This window comes from Lissotriton vulgaris, chromosome 3_1, assembly GCF_964263255.1.
Source record: "Lissotriton vulgaris chromosome 3_1, aLisVul1.2, whole genome shotgun sequence".
In the NCBI taxonomy this organism is placed as follows: Eukaryota; Metazoa; Chordata; class Amphibia; order Caudata; family Salamandridae; genus Lissotriton; species Lissotriton vulgaris.
The window spans coordinates 1,547,334,572-1,547,355,218 of record NC_141689.1 but is presented as its reverse complement, the minus strand read 5'-3'; positions in this window follow the sequence as shown (position 1 = coordinate 1,547,355,218).

The window sequence follows — 20,647 nt, the reverse complement described above, 5'->3', positions numbered from 1 at the left end:
AGCACAAAAGAAACCTTCAACCCTAAAGATATCACCCGATGTGTCAAAAACAGGGTATTATACTCACACAATGAGTCCTAACAAAAGCGTATTAATCGCCTGTAATGTGAAGCAATAAATACGATATTAATGTCAGCTTCTTAAATAATACAATGCGCAAATACAGGATTAAAAGGGGTGTCTTAAAGGCCACGCCAAAACGTACTATTATGCTGAAACCCGCTCCGTTAGCTTCATGCATCAATTTGCGAATTCGCTATTCCCATTGGTTCCTATGGGCCAAAAGGCCCATAGGAAGCAATGGGAAGGCATTAGCAAATTGCGATTTTCACTTTGAAAATCGCAATTTGTTAATGCATTTCATGGGTGCAGGGGGGGGGGTCCAAAGGACCCCCCCATGCACCCCTGAAATGTATTTTTCGCATCATGTTTCACACACACATGTCCTAAGGACATGTGTGTCCGTAACATGAATGTTGAAAAAAATGCATTTTCAGCATTTTAAACACTTTTTGCAAATTTACCGAGTGGTTCAACCACTCGGTAAATTTGACCCCCTAATTGCGATTTCGCAATTTTAAAAGTAATCATGCATTGCTTTTAAGAAATCGCAAATTTGCGATTTCTTAAAAGCAATCGCAATTTTAGAAATCGCAAAAATGTTGCGATTTCTAAAATTGCTTCATGCATCCCAAAAAGCACTTTTGGAATCGCAAACGGCCGATTTTAAGGAATCGCACCGTTTGCAACTCCAAAAATGCTTGATGCATGTGGGCCACTGTTCCATACACCTGATTCCCTCATTGGCCAAGGCTCATTCATTCCTCACACGTCGGGAGAGACTTACTCATTCCTCACCCCGCTGGTGAACACATCCGCCAAGGCTCTACATTGCTGGTGCATTCATCAAGCGAAGCTCACTCCTTCAACAAACTGCCAGCAAATGCGTCACTGAGAAGTGCTCTTTCCTCACATTACTGATACATGCATCGGCTGAGACTCACTTATTCTTCCCACCCCTGATACACGCATCGCCCGTGTGATATTTAAATTATTACAACGCCTCCTCAGGGGTATTATGCGCTATATAAATGCTATTTATTTTGGACAAATACTGGGAAAAATCAATACATCTAACTTCTTACAGTACATGCATAACTCCTAAACAGAGCCTGACAAAGTGAAAAGCTGCCTTTCCTAAGAATGTGTGAAGTGCTACTAAGGTGTGTGCCTTTGTTTCCCCTCTGCTGCATTTGCTTCTAGGTGCGAGGCTCCTGACTGCTCCCAGCCAGAAGACCCCAACAAAAGTAGGCCTGGTGACCCCTCAAATTTGACCTTTGTTATGGGCCCAGCAGGAATCAGAAAAAAGTATTGGCATAGCCAATAGGTCTCTCCTTTGGGACCTTATCAGTTTTTAGTTATCCAGCATAATATCCTTGGTGCAACAACATCAACTGTTGCATGGCTAAACACTTATAAGGTCCCAAAGGCGAGACCTATTGGCTATGCCAATGCTTGTTTAGTTTCTCACGGGGCTTCCCTACGAGCTGAAACACATTTGTGTACTTTTGTTTCTTGAAGGCTATGCCAGATTCATGCATGTTTGTGTATAACGTTTTTCGCCCCATGTAATGTTGATATTCTAGCATGTCCATTGCGCTTCTTCGTGCTTTGTTGTTATTTCATGTATGCACTTTGTAAAACCCAAGAAAACTAGTGAACAAAAAACCAAGCATTGGTAAATGCATTAGGTTTCTCCTATGTGATTAATAATAAGCTTTTTTGTTGTAAGTTGTAACTTGCTGAGTAGTTGTACAATATAAGTTACGGAAAGTCTGTTAAAGTATTATAACTTGTTTATGTACACAAAGATAATTATGCTGTTACTAGTGGTATAGTGCGGGTAAGTAATAGCAACATTTTGAAAAATGAAATAAATGAGGGAAATAATAGAATTAATTGATGAAATAGCATTTTTTTTTTATTCATCAAGCAGTAATGTATAAACACATCCTCTAGTATGGTATATAAACATTTGCACAATTCACTACACAGTTCTTCTGTACATAGTTTAACATCGTATAACATCGTTATATCATCTCATTGATGTCGCCAGCTTATTAACTTAGTATTACAGGAAACATCTTTACTGCCCCCATTATCTTGCATACATTTCAACAATCTAGGGCAACATTTAGTTCAATCAATTATATATTTCCAAGGGTTGTATCCTGCTCCCCTGGTGCAGTGCCAGAGTTAGCTCCACCTGACTCCTCCCCATATTCCACTAAGGGGTCTTCCGATTGGTGCTGTAAATAGTCCATAAGGGGCTGCCAGAAGTCTTTCGGCCTAGATGCCTGCGGTAGTTCTTCCACATAAGTATTCAGTGTCTCTTTGCAATATACCATATCAGACAGCCAGTCCTTGAACCGGGGTGGGCGCCTGCTACCCCATTTTATGGCTATGTGTCTTTTCGCCATCTGGAGCGCCACTGCCAACAGTTTACGTCGCCTGTTCTGTTTGAGCTTATAGGTTCCTAAGAGATAATTTATTGGTGTGTTCGGGATTAGCTCGGCTAACATTTGGGTTAGTGCTTCCGTCACCTCCCGCCAATACTCCACGAGTGCGGAGCTCGCCCATGCTGTATGGAGAAAGTCAGCTCCTGGAGCGGAGCATCTTTTGCGTTTATCATCTGTTCTTAGTCCGTACCTGTATAGTTTATCTGGTGTGTAATATGTATGGTGGAGATATCTGAAATGTATAATGCGTAGATTGCAATTTGGCGTAAGTAGGTGTAACTGTGCGCAACTATAGTCCCATTCATCCTCCGATATGGGGGACCCCGTCGCCTCCTCCCACCTTGCTAGTGCCGGGTCTGTGTTTTGTTAGTTTTGGGATGCGTTGTACAATTTTCTTAACAGTTCTACTCGTGTCAGCGCAGTGAGTAATATTTGGAGAGCTTGCAATGGTATGGGTTCGGCCGGGAACTCGTCATATAAATCTCTCACAGCCACCCTCAGTCTGAAGTATGCAAACGTTTTTAGTGGCGTTTGGTGTGCGCACAGGGACGGGTTCTGGGAGGAGATGAATGTGTTGTGCGGAAATATCGCGCCTAGCGTTGTAATTCCCATTTCCCCTAAAATCTTCCTCATGTTCTGTTCTTGAGTGACCGATATTTTAGGATGATGTGCCAGTGGAAGCGCCGGTGCATAAATTGGTATTTTCTGTGCTCGCGTTGCTAGCGTATGCCATGCCCTGGATGTGCACTTGACAGGGTGTATTGTGTCGTTGGCGTAGTTCCCTACAGGGTCTGATATGTATTGCATCCGTTTATTTGGGTGGACACTGTCCGTTTCCACCGCTATGTGCAGAATGTGAGAGTGCGGTTGTGTCCAGTTATGTGCATGATGTGCTTGTGCACAATAATAGTATAGCTGTAGGTCTGGACGGCAAAGCCCCCTTGGTGATACGGTTTAGGGAGTACCTTCCAGCTCACCTTTGGCTGTTTCCCAGCCCATGTGAGTCGCTGCAACGCTGTGCGCAGTCTAGCGAAGAATGCTTGTGTGAGCCAGATCGGAATGTTCTAGAACAGGTGCAGGAAGCGGGGTAAGACTACCATTTTCTGAAGTGCTATGCGATCCGCCATTGATAGTGGCAATTTAATCCACTTTTCAATTTGGTCCTCCAGTTTGCTCACTGCCACTCCGTAGTTTGCGTTGATAACCGTCTCCGGGTCTCGATGTACCCGGACTCCGAGATACTTTACTGGGTCTGTATTCCATTTCAATGGATAATCCATGAGTGGTTCCGAGGTCTCCGGCGTCAGGGAAATCACTACAGATTTGTCCCAGTTGATGCTGAGACCTGAATATTGTTCAAATTTGATATATTCTCTGATTAGCGGGTTCAGGTTTGTGTCCGGATGTCTAACATACAGTACCATGTCATCCGCATAAAGCGATATACTCACGGGGAGGAGGCTAAACTGGAGTGCCGTTTCTGGATGGTTCTGCCTAATTTTACAGGCAAGCAGCTCCTGTGTAAGCGCAAATAGGACAAGGTGGCAGTGGTCATCCTTGCCTTGTTCCACAGCTTATCGTAAATTGCTGTGAGGTATGCCCATTAATGCGTACTCTAGCTCCAGGGTCATCATAGAGTCGCGCGATCCATTTTAGAAAAGCAGGCGGAAACCCCATCCTGAACAGAACAGTCATCATGAAGTCCCATTCTACTGAATCAAAGGCTTTCGCCGCATCAAGAAGCGCGGCCGCTGCTGGCAATTCTGGGTTCCGGCTATGATACATCGCAAATATAGTTCGTATGTTTTGGGTTCTGGATCTCGTGGGTATGAAGCCTGCCTGGTCTGGGGGTACCAGCATCTTCAACAGCGGTTGTAATCTGTTTGCTAGTATCTTGGCAAGTATTTTTACGTCAATGTTTATGAGGGAGAGAGGGCGATAAGATTCACAGAGTGTGGAGTCTTTGCCAGGTTTCGGAATCGCTATCAATAGCGCCTCTCGCAGCGTTGGCGGGAGGGCCCCTTCTTTCTACGCTTCCCCAAACATCTGAGTCAGCTGTGGTATTAACAGGTCTTTGAATTCCTTATAGAATTTCCCCAGCAACCCGTCCTGCCCCGGGGCTTTGTTATTAGGCAGTGAGTTGATCGCATCTTTAAATTCCTCTTCTATAATATGGTGTCCCAGGAACTCCCTATGGGTGTCCAACAGCCAGACTAGCCCCACATCATCTAGGTATTTGTGTATGTCTGGGGGTGCATGCATAGCCCTAGGGTGTATAATGCTGAATAATATGTTCCGAACTGTTCCAGTATGGAGGGAGTATCATATACCCACTCATCTTGCGCGTTAGCAACTTGCATTATCAGTGAAGTGCCCGATATTGGTTTAATTTTTTGCGTCAGTGCCCTGCCTGGTCATCCTCCCTCCCCATATGCTCTAGCTCTATGTGTTTGGATAAATACTTTATCTCTGTGTCCGCGTATTCATGGTATGTGTTCACCTTGTTTCTTATATCCACTAGGATGGTGTCCTGTAGGGTGTCAGCATATTCCAACTCTAGTGTCTTGAAGTCCCTTTCAACCATCGTCAGCTGTTGCCTGATGTCCCAGAGTATTCCGGCATGTTTGCTTATGCATTGTCCCCTTATGGTCACCTTAAAGGCCTCCCACAGTGTCCTATAGCTCTCTACTGTTCTTGTGTTAATCTGGAAGATGAAATAGCTTTATTATGTGTTAGAGGAGTTCTGACAACTTTTGTACCAGGTGCCACTGCACCGGCTGCACCATTCAAAGCATGCCCCTATTGTCCGGAAGGTAACTGCACTTGTGACTGCCTGTTTAGTAGTAAAATATTGCAATATTTTGGGTTTAGAGGCGTTATGACAACTTTTGGCCCCAGTGCCACTGCACCTGCTGCACCATTTAAATCATGTCCCTATTGTCCGGAAGGTAACTGCACTTGTAACTGCCTGTTTAGTAGTAAAATATTGCAATATTTGGTGTTTAGAGGGGTTCCTAGAGATCTGGGCCCCTGTTTCACTGCACCTGCTGCACTATTGTAATCATGACCCTAGTGCTTGCTAGAAAACTGCACTTGTGAATGCATACTTAGTTGTAAAATTTTGCAATATTAGGTGTTTATAGGAGTTCTGATGACGTTTGGGCCCGGTGCCACTATAGCTGCAGCACCATTCAAATAATGACCCTGTTGCCTGCAAGATAATTGCACTTGTGACTGCCTGTTTAGTAGGAAAATATACTGCCACTTTGTATACTGGCATGAACATTAAGATCTAGAAACACTCACTGATTTGAACGTTTCGTTGTAGATAGTCGCGAGTGTTGTGGAACGCGGAAGTTTACAAAAAAAAGGCTAATACGACTCGTATCAATTTGCAGTACCTGCTAAAGATGTACGTTTTTAACCAGTGGTACTCACACTTGGACCTTCGACATATAACGAGGACTGTAGTTGATGTGGTGTTTACGATGTTTATCACTGTCATTTTCATAGAAATCGAACATATTTATTTTTATTTAAGGTTCTTATAAAGCGCTAACAATCATCCTTGGTAGGATATCACGGCGCTATATTTGCTAGTGTGCAAGTAAATGGCAGTCTAGCGGGGTTCATTCAGGAAGAGGGAAGAGGAAGGATTTTAACATATGAACGCAGTACCTAAACATCTATAACCATGTAATGTACAAAGTTCTCCAAGAGATAATGTTGGTATGGCAGAGTAGTCTCTCTAAAAAAATGTATAATTGATCGTCAGGGAAACGAAGGGATCCCTTTACAGTACCTATACATTCCGTTTGTGCTCTAAAGACAGTAAGTAAGCCACGAGTTTGAAGGGCTTTCGAATACTTGGCATGTTCACACGTGTGGACCTTTTGCACCGCGTTGCACATAAGGGTTATTCAACACACAATTTGCATGTCTTTTTGAAAACAGCACTTTTGAACCACTAGTAGTTACACACCTGGAGTTACTCACCTGGAGATTTTGGCGACAATAACGATTTGAGCTGGTGAAGCTAATTACCATAAAAATTGTACATTTTGAAATAAGTGAATATTATTAGTTTATTGCTTTTGTGTATTTGGAAAAGTTGCTACATATATGTACATATTTTTGCAGTGTTTCCAGTGTTTGCAGTGTTTCCCTGATGAAGGTGCCAGCACCGAAATGCATTGGGAAATGTTGGACCCACTGTTGAAGAATTGAACACTGGAACATTGGACATTTCTAATATAAAGATTGCATATACAGGATGAACTATTCGTTTTTCTTGTCTCTTTCCTTTCCTTTTTGTGTTTGAAATCTACACTCATTTAAGTACAGATGATGGAGTTAGTGATGTTTTATGACTAACCATACAGTGGAAAAAATACAAATGACAAAATTTGTGGATTGCACTTTTTAAGAAATCAATGTCAAAAACATTATTTGATTTGAAGTAGCATTATCTATACTTTGTAACCTCAATTAATAGTACCTTATTGGGCTTTTTGAACAGTGCACCCTGGTACTTAAACATACTCTGTTTAAACCAAATGTTATATTCCACCTGACAGGGGCTAGTCAGGGATCTCCGGGGTCAGCAGCAATCTTCCAAAAAACAGACTACTGTGTTTTGATTAGGTAAAACATTCTTTTAGAAAATAAAAGGTGTGCAGGTTATCACTCCTTTGTTTAATAGGAATTTATAGCAATATTTGGTGTTTAGTGGAGATATGACAACTTTGGGCCCTGGTGCCACTGCACCTGCTGCACCATTTAAATCAAGCCTGTTTTAACTGCAAGGTAACTGCAATTGTGACTGCTTGTATAGTAGTACAATATAGCAATATTAGAGTTTGGAGGAGTTCTGACAACTTGTGGGCCAAATTCCACTTCACCTGCTGAACAATTCAAATCATGACCCTGTTGTCTGCATGGTAACTGCACTTGTGACTGCCTGTTTAGTTTAAAATGTTAGAAATAGTCCGGGTTTAGTGGGGTGCCTAGAGATTTTGAACCCGGCACCACTGCACCTGCAGCACCATTCAAATCAAGTCCCTTTTAACTGAAAGGTAACTGCAATTGTGACTGCCTGTTTAGTAGTCAACTATTGCAATATTATGTGTTTAGCTGAGTTCTGACAACTTTTGGGCATAGTGCTACTGCACCTGCTGCACCATTCAAATCAAGAACCTGTCTGCAAGGTAACAGCAATTATGGCTGCCTGCTTAGTAGTAAAATCTATCATACCTCTTGTATATTAACTTATTTTTAATGTGAAATATTTATTACAACATTTAGAATTTGATCATAATGACCAGAAAGATTACGTTCAAAAAATCAATCCGATAATGCCTACAAAGTGCAAAGAAAGGGACTGCTGCAGAATAGGAAATGCCACACATGTTCTAAGGCCAGCACATCTGATTTACACAATTAGTAATAAAAACAAGTATTCAACCATACTGTTAGAAGCTGTGTGCTTTTCTGTGGGAAGAGATCTCATCTTGACAGTGAATGGGGCTTAAACAGAGTGAACAGCTTTAGTAGAAGTATCGTAAATATGTGCAGCCAGGGGAAGTTAACAAAAGAAAAAGTTCCACACAAAAGTGAATTAACACAGTAATTTGGTTATGGGAACTGATAAGAACCTCCCCAGTCGGTTCAGACGCCGGCTGTGAAGTACCGACGGATAGAGGGGTGCTTCACTCTACTCCTGAGCCACTGCCAGGTGGGGTGAGGTCTTCACTTCTTACAAGTTATGTGAACGACATAACCTGTAAGGAACAAGACAAGACTCTTCACCTAGAGACTGCAGGTGACCTCAGTACTTGTCTTTGAACTTCGTTTCATTTTGTCACCTATTATTTCTTTTACATTTTTGCAGTAGCATTAATTTGTTGTAATGTCCTGAAGAAAGCAAGGACAAACCTGTCCGCTAATTGCTGAAACATGTTGACCTGGTTCCATTTCTAGACAGCTCATTTCTTAAACTGTCTTAACAAATTTTTTAATGTTGGCGGAGTGAGCATCACCCGAATAAATTCTGTTCTGTACTCCCTCATCCAATTTTAAGCACACTTTTCATTTAATTTCTTTCACCTAGTTTTTTGCACTGCACTCCATCAGTCATCCTATACTCTACCACTTACTAACCTTGAGAAGTGGTATACCATACTACCTGTTTTTTCAACTGAAGGGATCTATCAACATCCTGGTCTCCTTCTTTTTGAGAACAACACACCTAGGTAGATGGTATTGGAAGAAACCCAAATGATGAAGGGCGGTTCCGAATGGTGACTGATGGGTATCTTTGACTATCCATCAGGGTGTCATTGAATACTTTTTTTCTATAGGTCAGTTGTAAGGGTAACTGTTGTCTGGCTTCACACACCACAAACCCACTGTTTTTCTTCTAGACCCTCTGGTACTCTTTTGTTGTTATGTAACTGATAAGAACCACCTTTTAAGATATATTAAATACAAAAGATTTCACAAGCACAGCGCAAGCGCTGTGCAGGCGAAACCTAAAAAGGGTGAATTATGTATTTGAGCTAGATAACAAGTGTCAAAATAGCCATAAATCGGTATTTTGGGCATGTTTTGACAGCTGGTTTGAACAGACATCATTTCAGTCATTAAACCTGATTAAGCACCACCGGACCATTGCGGTAGTTAGGGTGAGTCAGGCCTCTGGACACTCGGGTTCAAGATATAGACAGGACAAGGCGTCAGGGAAAACTATGTCTTTGACTAGTTAACCCAATGTAGTACACAATGTTTGCAAATGAGGGAAAACAAGTAGCATAAAATACCACTCATTTTTATTTTTAGGGATGCATATGGTAGTTTTTATGAGTCACAAAAAAAATTGTATCGATAACTCTACAGCTTATCGTTTTCTTATTTTTATTGAGAAATAAGTCGCAACAACTAGAACTGCCTCATTCAAAAATTTAGAAAAACTGGTATCCTCGAAATGCTCATACACCTTTGTCAGCTTACTATGAAACTACAGCAAGCAGTCTGAGATCCTTCATCTAAAACCTACATATATAGTTGTATTCTTTTTTCTGCAGTACATAACAATTCTGTTATGGAAATACATTTAGATTAAATGTAAAGCAAATTATTGTCAACTGTGTGGATCCTGGACAACGATTATGCAAATACGGTTGTCATGGGAATGCTAATCCATTTTAGCTGGCCTGAAACAGAGTGAAAGAGAATTAGCTAGCTACAAGAGGAGTGCCTCAAAAAGAAACGTATGCTTGAACAATGCTTGATGAGCTCTTATTTGGGAGTGACAGGAGTAATATTCCAACTCAAACAGAAATTATAATGGAAGAGCAGATGTGTTTTACAAGAAAGGTATGATGAAAAACAAATAACAAGATGCGCTTTATGAATGAAGGTGGCCAGTCTGTACACCTCACAAGAAACAGCAAAGCTTTTGTGTGCATGAATATAGGGAGTCCACCTGGCAAGTCGGAACATTCTGGGAAGTGACTATAAAAATTCAATACAGAGGGTCAAAATTCACAACAGAAATTAAGGATAAAAGGTCAGTTTTACGGACAACCTGAAGAGGTCACGCAATAACAACATATGGCAGACACAAAAAGAAATGAAAATAGGCTGAACCATCTTTGGTGTGTACTATACATTGTCGTATTAATCAAACAATCAAGTGTAACTCGACCAATTTAAGGATGAAAAAAGTTAAAACTAGCAAGTATGTAGCAGTAAGCAGAATTTCACAGCTGATATTAGGGGCAATAACCAAATCTAAACTCACCCTTCCTGGTACCATACAAACTAGTGCCAGAAGCAGTGCTCTTTTGCAGAACGAGCACTTTAGAGTTCATAGGCTCTGGTACCACTAATTTTAGTTTTACTTTCTGAAGTGTTCTTCAGCAGAGCAGACAGACTTAAGAAGTTCTTTGTTTCCAGAAGCAAATGAACAGAACTTTTAGCAGCAACATTTTACATTAACCTGAATCTGATGTTGCACTTTAACATCAAATTTGGCTGCTGAAGTCATACGTCCGTGCACCAAAGGATATCCTGCCCCACTATCAGTGCCAATAGGGCAATGACATTGAGGGGTGATGTCTGGGCACATACTTATCCATGGGGCCACCTGTGGTGCATCCTGCCTGGAAAAGCTGTGCTGTTGAGGCTAAAGTCTACAAGTCCTGGCTCAGCCTAGAAAGCCCACCCAGTTGGAGATTTCACTCGTGACTACTATATTTATTGCTTCAGTATGCATATTTTATTTTAAAACTATAATTTAGATTGTTTTATTTTAGCACATTAGATTCTACCGCCTCACAGTGACCAATATTAAAATTAGAGCACCACATCAAGTGGGCCCAGTTGGTTCTATTAATGACTCAGGAGGTTAAGGCAAGTCACATGTGTTGTCTCTCCTACATAAGTGTTGGAATAGGATATCTTCCTGCATGCTGTTCAGGTGTGATCCCCCGACCTAAGTGCCTGACTGCATGTATTTGATATCCTGACTTTTGATCTTTGACCCTGGTGTCATACCTATCTAATGTAAGCACAGAGGTCTAGACATGTTCGTAACATGAGTAGGTCTTGGACGTGTACTGTGACTGGGAGAAACACACCAATTATGTACTCATTGACCGACAGTGGAGTACTGTCCCTGTGGAGTACTGTCCCTGTCGTGTGTTTAGTGCATAGAGCAGTGATGGAGGCAGTCCACGTTTGAGAATTCTTAGCAGGATCATACCTTTTTATCTGTGTCACTGGAGTGGAGTCCTAGAGGTGCACACTTTGCACTTTCCAAGTTCCTAGCGCTAACATGTCTAGTGTGTGTTAAGACTGTTGTATTTAGCCAGTGTGATGTATGCATGGCAGTTGTGAGTGAGTCAGAGTAATGAGGCCTACAGGTTCCGTTTCAGATGCCTTTGGCCTGGCTCTTGCACAAGATTGAGGTGAGGGTTGTTTTCCCAGACAGCGGAAGTCTACTGCTCGCATTCCTGAAGTGGAGGCCCCTTTAGATATTTGATTAGCCTTTTGGTTAGCAAGGAGCTATTGATTAGTCTTCTGAACACTGTTATTTGGTAGATTATAGTAGTAAAGGGTGGAAATGCCAACTCTAATGTGGAGGGTGAGGAAACTTTTATGTAAGATCTGCCCTTATGTTTTTCCCAGAGAAATCCATCACATGAGTTAATGGCAGCCAGGTGCAGAAATCTCACACCTCTTTGTACAAAACAGCTCTCTGCACAGAGGCTGTGTCTGGAGAATATCCTGGAAATTACACTTGAAAAGAGAACCATACTAATCTGGTTCCACAGTGGATACGCATCTCCCATGGGCGGCCTTAGGCATGTGCAAGCTGTGCACCCAACACAGGGCCACCAAACCCCAGGGGCCACCACGCCAATATATATCCTTAATATAATAATCTTCTGAGGATGGATATATATTTGTGTGGCGGCCCGTGGCAAGGATTTGGCAGCCTCCAGCTCTGTTCCACTTCCAAACACCCTGACCCCCCTCTTCACTGGCCTCCATGCTCCGCCCCACCCGGACACCCTCTTCTGGGGCCCCCTACCTGCGCTCCCTTCCCAGGGCCACCATGAGCCTAGAGCCGCCCCTGCATCTCCTGCCTTATTTTGGTTTATAATAGTGAGAACCCACTACCTCAGTTGTTGTTCCAGTTCAAAGTCCTCAATGGCCAAGGAAGTGAGTGCTCTACAAAAGTAATTAATTGCCTGATGCTTAACAAGTACCTTTCTCTACGTCTCAGTCCTAAATTGCCACACATTGTTCCTTCCTAGAACTTCACAACATAATTATTTTTAATACTCTAATTAGAGATTAATACGTACTTTGGTGCCTTTAAAAATTAAAAATTAAAATGGTTATGATGGGATGACATTTAATGCACTGTCCTTTATTTGTCTCTTAGATTTAAAAAGAGTTGGAATGGCCACTGAAAAACTTTTCCAGCTAGCCATCTAAGTATACTGCACTAATTGTGTAAGTAATCATTTTATGTTTGTTTGTCTGTTCAGTCCTGACGAAAGCCCCGTAGACTCCGTTGAGCCATAGGGGGCTGAAACATGTCGACACATCCTTAATGCTATACTTTTAGACCCAGTTACTCGGTCTAATTAAAGTACCAATTTTTTAAATCATTGGTTCCACACCCCCAATAAAAATCTGGGTGTTGACCTAATTTTTAATTTTCATTTTTTCATTCCTTTTTTTGGGTCCCTATATCTGTTACCCACACTCAAATTGATCTCTGGACACTGCAAATCGAAACCAGAGGAGCCTCTGGATGAGGCAGGCACCCAGCACGTCTTATGGTATTCAATGATAACTGCCACAACTACAATGTAGGGGCGGAGGAAAGATATATACCGCTTATTCCACTAAAACATTGTGTTTTTGAGAATACCATAAATCTATCCAAAAGTTGAGATTTGTTACAAGTGTCCATTTCATTTTTGATAACCTTCATACTCAAATGACTGCTGTGCAACCAAGGCTGGTGTCTGCATGACCGCCAGTCTCACAGTGATGAAGGGACCCACAGTCTGGATCTCCTGCTGGAAGAGTTGTTTAACTGTTTTGATGTGCCTAGAAGCATACTGCTTAGAACGGGAAAGAGCCTACCAGCCCTGTAGGAAGAGTGTTTATGCAGGGCGAGGTGCAGTGCATCCCCAGTGTCTATGGGGCACCAAGAAGAGGGGATTGAGGAAAGCCATTTGCTGAACCCCAGTGACTGTGATCCCTTAATCTCTCTCTCTACTGGTTCCTGCTGGGAACTGCAAAGCTGTGACCGCAACTGCTGAGGCCTAGTACAGGCAGAACTTTGCCTATGTGAGGATGCAACCACTAGCTGGTTGTTCCTGCTCGAATTGCGATCACCCTGAGAGAGGCCACAGCTGCCAAGTATTGTGATTGGCCTTTTCATGGCAGCAAGTGACAATTGTGGTAACTGGGAGGTGCTTTGCTGCAATGGCCCAGAGAGAAACGGCCGGAGCATTGTTGCGACTGCATGGGGTGCAACTGCCCAATTTACTCGGCTTTTACATTTACTGAAATTGTGAGTATCCAGAAGAGGATGCTCCTGCCAATTCCGAACGCCAGAGAGCACCTGCTAGCTCCGGCTTGAGCCTGTCAACAAGACCACAAAGCCAAAGATTCTCACCATTGGTCCAATAGAGACCACTTCAAGCAAGGTCTGCTGCCTAGTAATCCAGTTGGTTTTACTCCTGTGGACTGACCGAAGGCAGAAATGCAGAATAGCTGCTGGCACCCCCTTTTATGCTGACTGTGCATCACACCTCTGCAGCCCGAGTGGACAAGTCACCAGTCCAGGGCTGCGTCCATAGCTGTGTAGAAAGAATTATTAAATTGAGACTGAGTGCACTCGTACTTAGTGAAGTGCATCTGCTCTTAATTCATGCTACTACTGCATATCCTAAAGTAAGTGGGAACCAACCAGAAGTGGTAGAGAGCCTGGACCCGGGTGGGAGGCAACAGCGCGGGAGCAGGTAGAGGCACACAGCAATGCCTACTGTCAAAAGACACTAAATAGCTTACTGTGCCAAGTAGCGTGAATTATTGAGTTCTAGTATGTATAAAGTACTTTTTTTCTTAAGATAACCACTGAGTTGGGCATCTCATATTGAAGTTGATTACTGAGCTCGAGCACCCCAACACTACCTCATTGAGAAGCTATGACTGTAGAAGTGCATAAGGAATTACATTTGACACAGTATGTTGAGCCATAGCAGGATGGACCAAAGACATAAGAGGCAAATTACCTCTACCCACAGGGGTGAGGCCAGAAGCATAATACAATTCTCCTCCTCAGCAAATACTAGAACATTATCTCAGAATCAGTCCATAGATCAACGACAAGAAATTGTAGAAAGAAAATAAGTCCAATATTTTTCAAAACTTCTTCTTTATTTTCTTCTTTTCAGTCACTCAGTACTTTTCATTCTTTTTGCTTTGCCAACACGTGTTTCGTCCTAACTTTTACAGCTTAAGGACTTCGTCAAGGCGATTATATATCTTTTATCAAAAATATTGGCGAAACCAAAAGATGATCGAAACTTGAATTTGTCCTCCGTTTTATGTATATTCCTCGGAGTAGCGGGGCTCTCGTATCCCAAATTCGTAAAAACGAGTCACCACCTATCCTTTTGTTTTCGGTAAAGACGTGAAATATCTCGGCATAAGGGAGTCTTTGCGCGAACGGTGTCAGAAGCCCCTGCTTGGCCCTCCCCTTCCAATTTTGCATGATATGGAATAATAAGCCTCTATTTTTATAGATGAAGCAACATTTCTGTCCAGTAACCTATATGCAAGAGAGATTTTTGTAAAGTGCGCATCCTGAACTGAAATATTTCAAGGTGTTTTCAACTGTGACGAGAAGGCATAGTGAAGAAAAGTAATTGCCTAGGGTCAAAAAGTTTGGTTAAGCCGGGAAGCTTGTATTGAAACTAGGATTCATGATAACACAATATGCAATTCAAGCCAAAGGATGAGAATTGCATTCTTTCCCCCTTCTGCCCCAAAGACAATTTTATGTGGGACCGAAGAGGCAGTCAGATGTCTTGCACCTCCTGTAAAAGGCTTTTAGTGTTATAGATGGAGCAAGATTATGACAAGAAAGGTCTTTGAAGGTGAACAGACAAAATATCGACTCCAAAATATCGACTGGACATTATATCGAGTTTTAAATATAGACTGGACAAAATATCGACTGGACATAATATCGACTACAAAAATATTGTTATTCAGGTAAGTGAAGTAATATCGACTGTTTAAAATATAGATAGCAAAAATATCGAATTTTTAATAATATATAATATTTTATAGTGTATTTTTATGTAATAATATGTGTGAAAAGTGTGTATTAATGTTATAAAATATTTTATTAAATGGAATTTGTTTTTTTAATAATTGCGTTATGTAATTCTGTAGCGGGTTGTGGGTTTATAGGGGAATAGGGTGGGAAGTAATTTAATAATAATTAATTAATTAATATATGTTTGTAAATATTTATAATTAATAATTAATTGATAATTAATAATAATTAGTTAATTAATTAATATAATTTTGTACATATTTTGAATTAGTAATTAATTGGTAATTGATTAATTGTAATTAGTTAATTACATTAATTAGAGTACATTTTAATATATATAATTTTGTGTTATTCTTAAGTAATTAATTGGGAAAAAATAATATTAATTATTAAAATAATTACAGCTAATGTGCTAATATATTTACTTTATTGTTATTGTTAATTAATAATTAATTGGTAATTAAATAATATTGATAAATTTTGGGTAAAGGAGTATTTTTAGGGTTCAGGGTCAGTTTTCAGTTTTTGGGTAAAGGGGTATTTTTAGGGTTCAGGGTCAGTTTTCAGTTTTTGGGTAAAGGGGCATTTTTAGGGTTCAGGGTCAGTTTTCAGTTTTTGGGTAAAGGGGTATTTTTAGGGTTCAGGGTCAGTTTTCAGTTTTTGGGTAAAGGGGCATTTTTAGGGTTCAGGGTCAGTTTTCAGTTTTTGGGTAAAGGGGCATTTTTAGGGTTCAGGGTCAGTTTTCAGTTTTTGGGTAAAGGGGCATTTTTAGGGTTCAGGGTCAGTTTTCAGTTTTTGGGTAAAGGGGCATTTTTAGGGTTCAGGGTCAGTTTTTAGTTTTTGGGTAAAGGGGTATTTTTAGGGTTCAGGGTCAGTTTTGGGTTTTTGGGTAAAGGGGTATATTTTAGGGTTCAGGGTCAACAAATAAGATTGTAAATTTTTTTTTTATTATTTCCATTTATTATTTAATTATTATAATTTAATTTAAGTATTTTTAAGTATATTTTAGTCATTTAAATTTAATATTAATTTAATTTAACACTGTTTTTAATAAAGTCGATATTTTTTACATCTATATTATTGTTAACGATATTTTGTACTCAATATTTTTGTACTTACCTGTTTGTAGATAGAAAGTCGATATTTTGTCTGTCGATATTTTGGCAACGATATTTTTGCAGGTCGATATTTTGGTAGTCTATATTATTTCAGTGATCCGTCTTTGAACAGTGTGCATCTAGAACTGAATTCTTTTAAGGTGCTCTCAAATGCAATGCTCATGGAAAAGAGGGCACAGGGGAGTAAAGTACTTCCCCAGAGCCACACAGTTTGGGTAAACTGAGAAGCTGGTAGGGATTGCAACCAGGGTGTCCGGGGCCGAAACGGGGGACCACAACTAATTTTTGGCCAAGGCCCGCAAAAGATACTGAGTGGTCTGGCCTAATCCCCATATGCTCAGAATAGCAACACTAGAGGGTGGGTTGGAAGGGTTGTGGTGTCTACACTCCCAGGAAGAATTTTAAAGGGGAATCTCACTCAGTTCGAGACAGAATTACCATACTGGAGGTATGACAAACTGGCGGTGGGTGTGGATTGGAGGGGAGAAGAATGCTATTCTTAAGGGCTGCTCCTTTGTATTGCATTAAGTTAATGTTGTAACCCAAAGCAGAGGGTACTGGATCAATAAGTGACACTGACAGCATCTGAAGCCATAGTCTCTCTCCCAATAAGGAGAACAGCGAAAAAAGGAGACAAGAAGTAAAAGTTAGCTGGCTCGTGGGGGTTTCCAAACTTTGTTATGTTATGTTATTCGGGCTTATATAACGCACAGCGGCCCCAGCAAAGGAGCCTCCCGGTGCTACCAGCATCAGAAAATGGGCCTAAACACCAGAACTGAAAAGCACAGAAGAATAGAAAAAAGGATCAAGAAGATTACATTGAAGAAAAGAGGAAGGTTTTGATAGCCTTCCTGAAGTTCCTGATGTAATGTAAACATAGTTCCAAAGACCATTAGAGTGGTTTATGGAGAGCCGCTTTATTATAACAGGAGCATCTAATCCATGAGGTGCAAATGATAGAGACATGTTGTCCGAGGTTTGGATTAATTAAACCTGTAAACCTCAGGGTAATATTAGGGGTCTGAGAGAGGGCGATATGCAAGTGGTTCATACCAGAGAGCGGATACGCAGCTACTTTACTCTTTTCCTAGTAGAGGAGATTGGAGATCAAATAATTTTACCATAATCACACTTTTTAGGTCACTTGAGAACGCTGAAATTAGAAAACGGGTCTCAGGGAAGCAAAGTTAACAGTTCATTGGCTACTAGACTAAGGGCCTTATTACAAATATGGCAGTCCACAGGACCGCCGTACTCACAGTGGCGGTCTGACCACCAACACCACTGCGGGTTCACCCGCAGTGTTCAGAGTGTGGCAGTCGGATCTCCACAGGACCGATGTGTGCTGGGGATCCAGTATTTCACGGCGGTCACGCAGCGGAAGGGGGTAGCAATATGCTGGCAGTGCTGCTGCACCACTGCAGTGAATATTATAAGGTGCCTGTCCACCGCCCTTTATATGGCAGTGGCCCACCATGAAATGGTAGCAGAGTGGGAGTTAAGGGGGACCTAACAGGACCCCTGGCTGCTCCTGGGCCTGGGGGTGTATGTAGGGGAGCACATGTTATGGCTCTCTGGAATTTCACCCTAGTTCCTGCACGGTGTGGCTTGCTGCAGGCACTGCCACGGCAGCGTCTGCAGTTAAGGCTCACCTATGAGACTTATACAGCCATCGCAGTGAGACCATCACAGCACCCGCTGCCACAGATTACAGGTGTAATCCAGCAGGTGGGTGCTCAATGGGCTTGACAGTCCTCCTTTCAGTTTGGTGATTGCTGGCCGACAGGAGGACCGGAAAACTTGTAATAATAAGGCTGTAAATCTCCATTTCTTCAAGCTCAGATGTGGGCCTAAAGCAGTAGGGTCAAACACCCCAATGAAATCAAACTAAATTATACCTCTTGTTAATAAAATACTTGCAATACCGATACAGGCTTATTATAGCGGATATTTCCATGTCCCGAGAAACGCCATGCCCACTTCCGGTCTTCCTTTTTAATACCACAGAAACGGCCCCTCAGACAAATGTGTTTTTCATCTAAGACTACAACTCCCAGAGTGCAACAGACAAAAATGAAAGCTCTGTTTAAGGTCAGGGAGAACAGATTTCTGCCTGTAAAACTCACACCCATTCTTTGCCTCGCCCATAGGGCTATGTATGGCTCTGGCTCTGAGGGTATCAGGTCCCTCCTCCACTCTTATGCCCCCATTAGAGCCCTCCGCTCATCAAATAAAAATCTTCTTCGAGTTCCTAGATTTGCAAAAGCAAGATGGGGAGGTAGAGCGTTTTCCACCCTGGCACCCAAGCTCTGGAATTCCCTCCCCCCAGAACTGGCAGGACAACCATCTCTTGCGCTTTTTCGTAAAGCATCGAAAACCTGGCTCTTTGCAGAGGCTGGAGAATTTAGACTATTTGAACTGATTGGCGCCTTGATGCCCTTGGGCTAAGTTGCGCGGTATAAGTCTCCCTTCATTCATTCATTCATTCATTTATTCATTCATTCCTTCATTCATTCATTCATTCATTCACAGGACTTACTTGTTCACAAAGGTGTTTTGGTGCTGCTGCACATCCACGCCTTCCTTAGTTGAAAGTACAACAGAGCGCCTCCTTTTCACATAGCAGTGCTATAAAGTATTTAATAAAAAATAAGGCATTTTAGTCTCGTCTGCAAAGGCCAAGAAGCTGGTTGTTGTGGTGAAATTGTGATCACAAATCCTGCCCATTGCCAATAGTCGTTGTGAAAGGTGGTGAGCCTGAGGGTCCATTTTCAGAATTTAAAATATTGCCTTACTGTAGCTGTAACAGTGCAGATCTTTTCACTCAGTGCTAACCAATGCTACTAAATTGTACCCTTCTCTTTTGTGTGACGCCTAACTCTCATGTCTTGCATTGTAGATGTGAAATGCCTGAATAGCTTGCTCAACTCTGATAGTTTATATTTACGGGTGTAGTCAGAAAGTGTACTATCCCATGATTTCAGTTTCTCTAGCTGCAAATATCTTTGATTTATTTTTTTCATATGATCTAGGAGTCCAATATAAGAAAACATATGAATGTGCATTCTCTACTTGTGTGCTTTTAACTTTATGATCAAGGGATGAAAGAGGATCTCTTTGTTGCCTGGACCGGTGATTCACTGACTAGTCTTTTATTGAAGTGAGAATTAGGTGGGGAGCAATCTGGTGTTCCACTCACCGATTCGGTCGGACAACATTAATGAGCTTTGAACTTGATATTATGCAACATCTTGTTGACTGTTTAAGGATTAAAGACAACTTTGAAGGTGTAATCTGGGTAGGTGAGGATGGGACAAACTGTTTTTTGGGTTGGTAAGGGGAGTAGTCCAGAATTAGGAAGTTAGATGTGTGAGTGAAATGCTTGGTATAGGATAGAAGGCTTTCGAAAAGGTGCAAGAAGGGGCAAAGGGACAATTAAGTAATCTATACCCCAGCACAGACCCTAGTGAATAAATGCAAGTGAAAGAGGGACACTGACCCAGCCAAACTGGAATCCCAGTGATTCTCGACAAGCTTTGACTCGAACATTTCAAAAGCAATTGGTCAATGGCTAGGCGTGCAAGATACTTTACACCCTTGCTCCACAAGTACAGTTGTGAACCAGCTCTTAGTGACACCCTTACCCTTTAACTATTCCACCCCAGATCCTCCATGGGATCAGCTGCAGAATAAAGCCTAGAAAAGCCTGGCATAAACCTTAATGTTTTCCTTGTGGTGCATGAGTGTATAGTCAGGGAACAGGGAGAAAGGAAATGAAACAGAAGCAAGCCCCAACTAATTGGACTTTGTCTATGTGATGTACCACTAGTATGGGAAAAGCATGTTCATATATATCTAAAAGAGTGGGTTGAACATACTAACGAGTATGGGAAGACATCCTTTTAAGAGGAAAGAACCTTTCATTCTGGAACGCTTAAATAACCTCTGAAAAATGTTAAAAGAACCCAAAGTAAAGGAGATTCTGACTAATATACATAACAACGAGCAATGACCGGTCGTATATGTGTTGCTGTACTAGTGACTGGGAAAACAGGACTCATGCAAACAGTGAAAGAGTTACAGCTGGGTGAGATATTCCCATCAGACCACCCTTTGGCGTAGTCTCATCATATGGG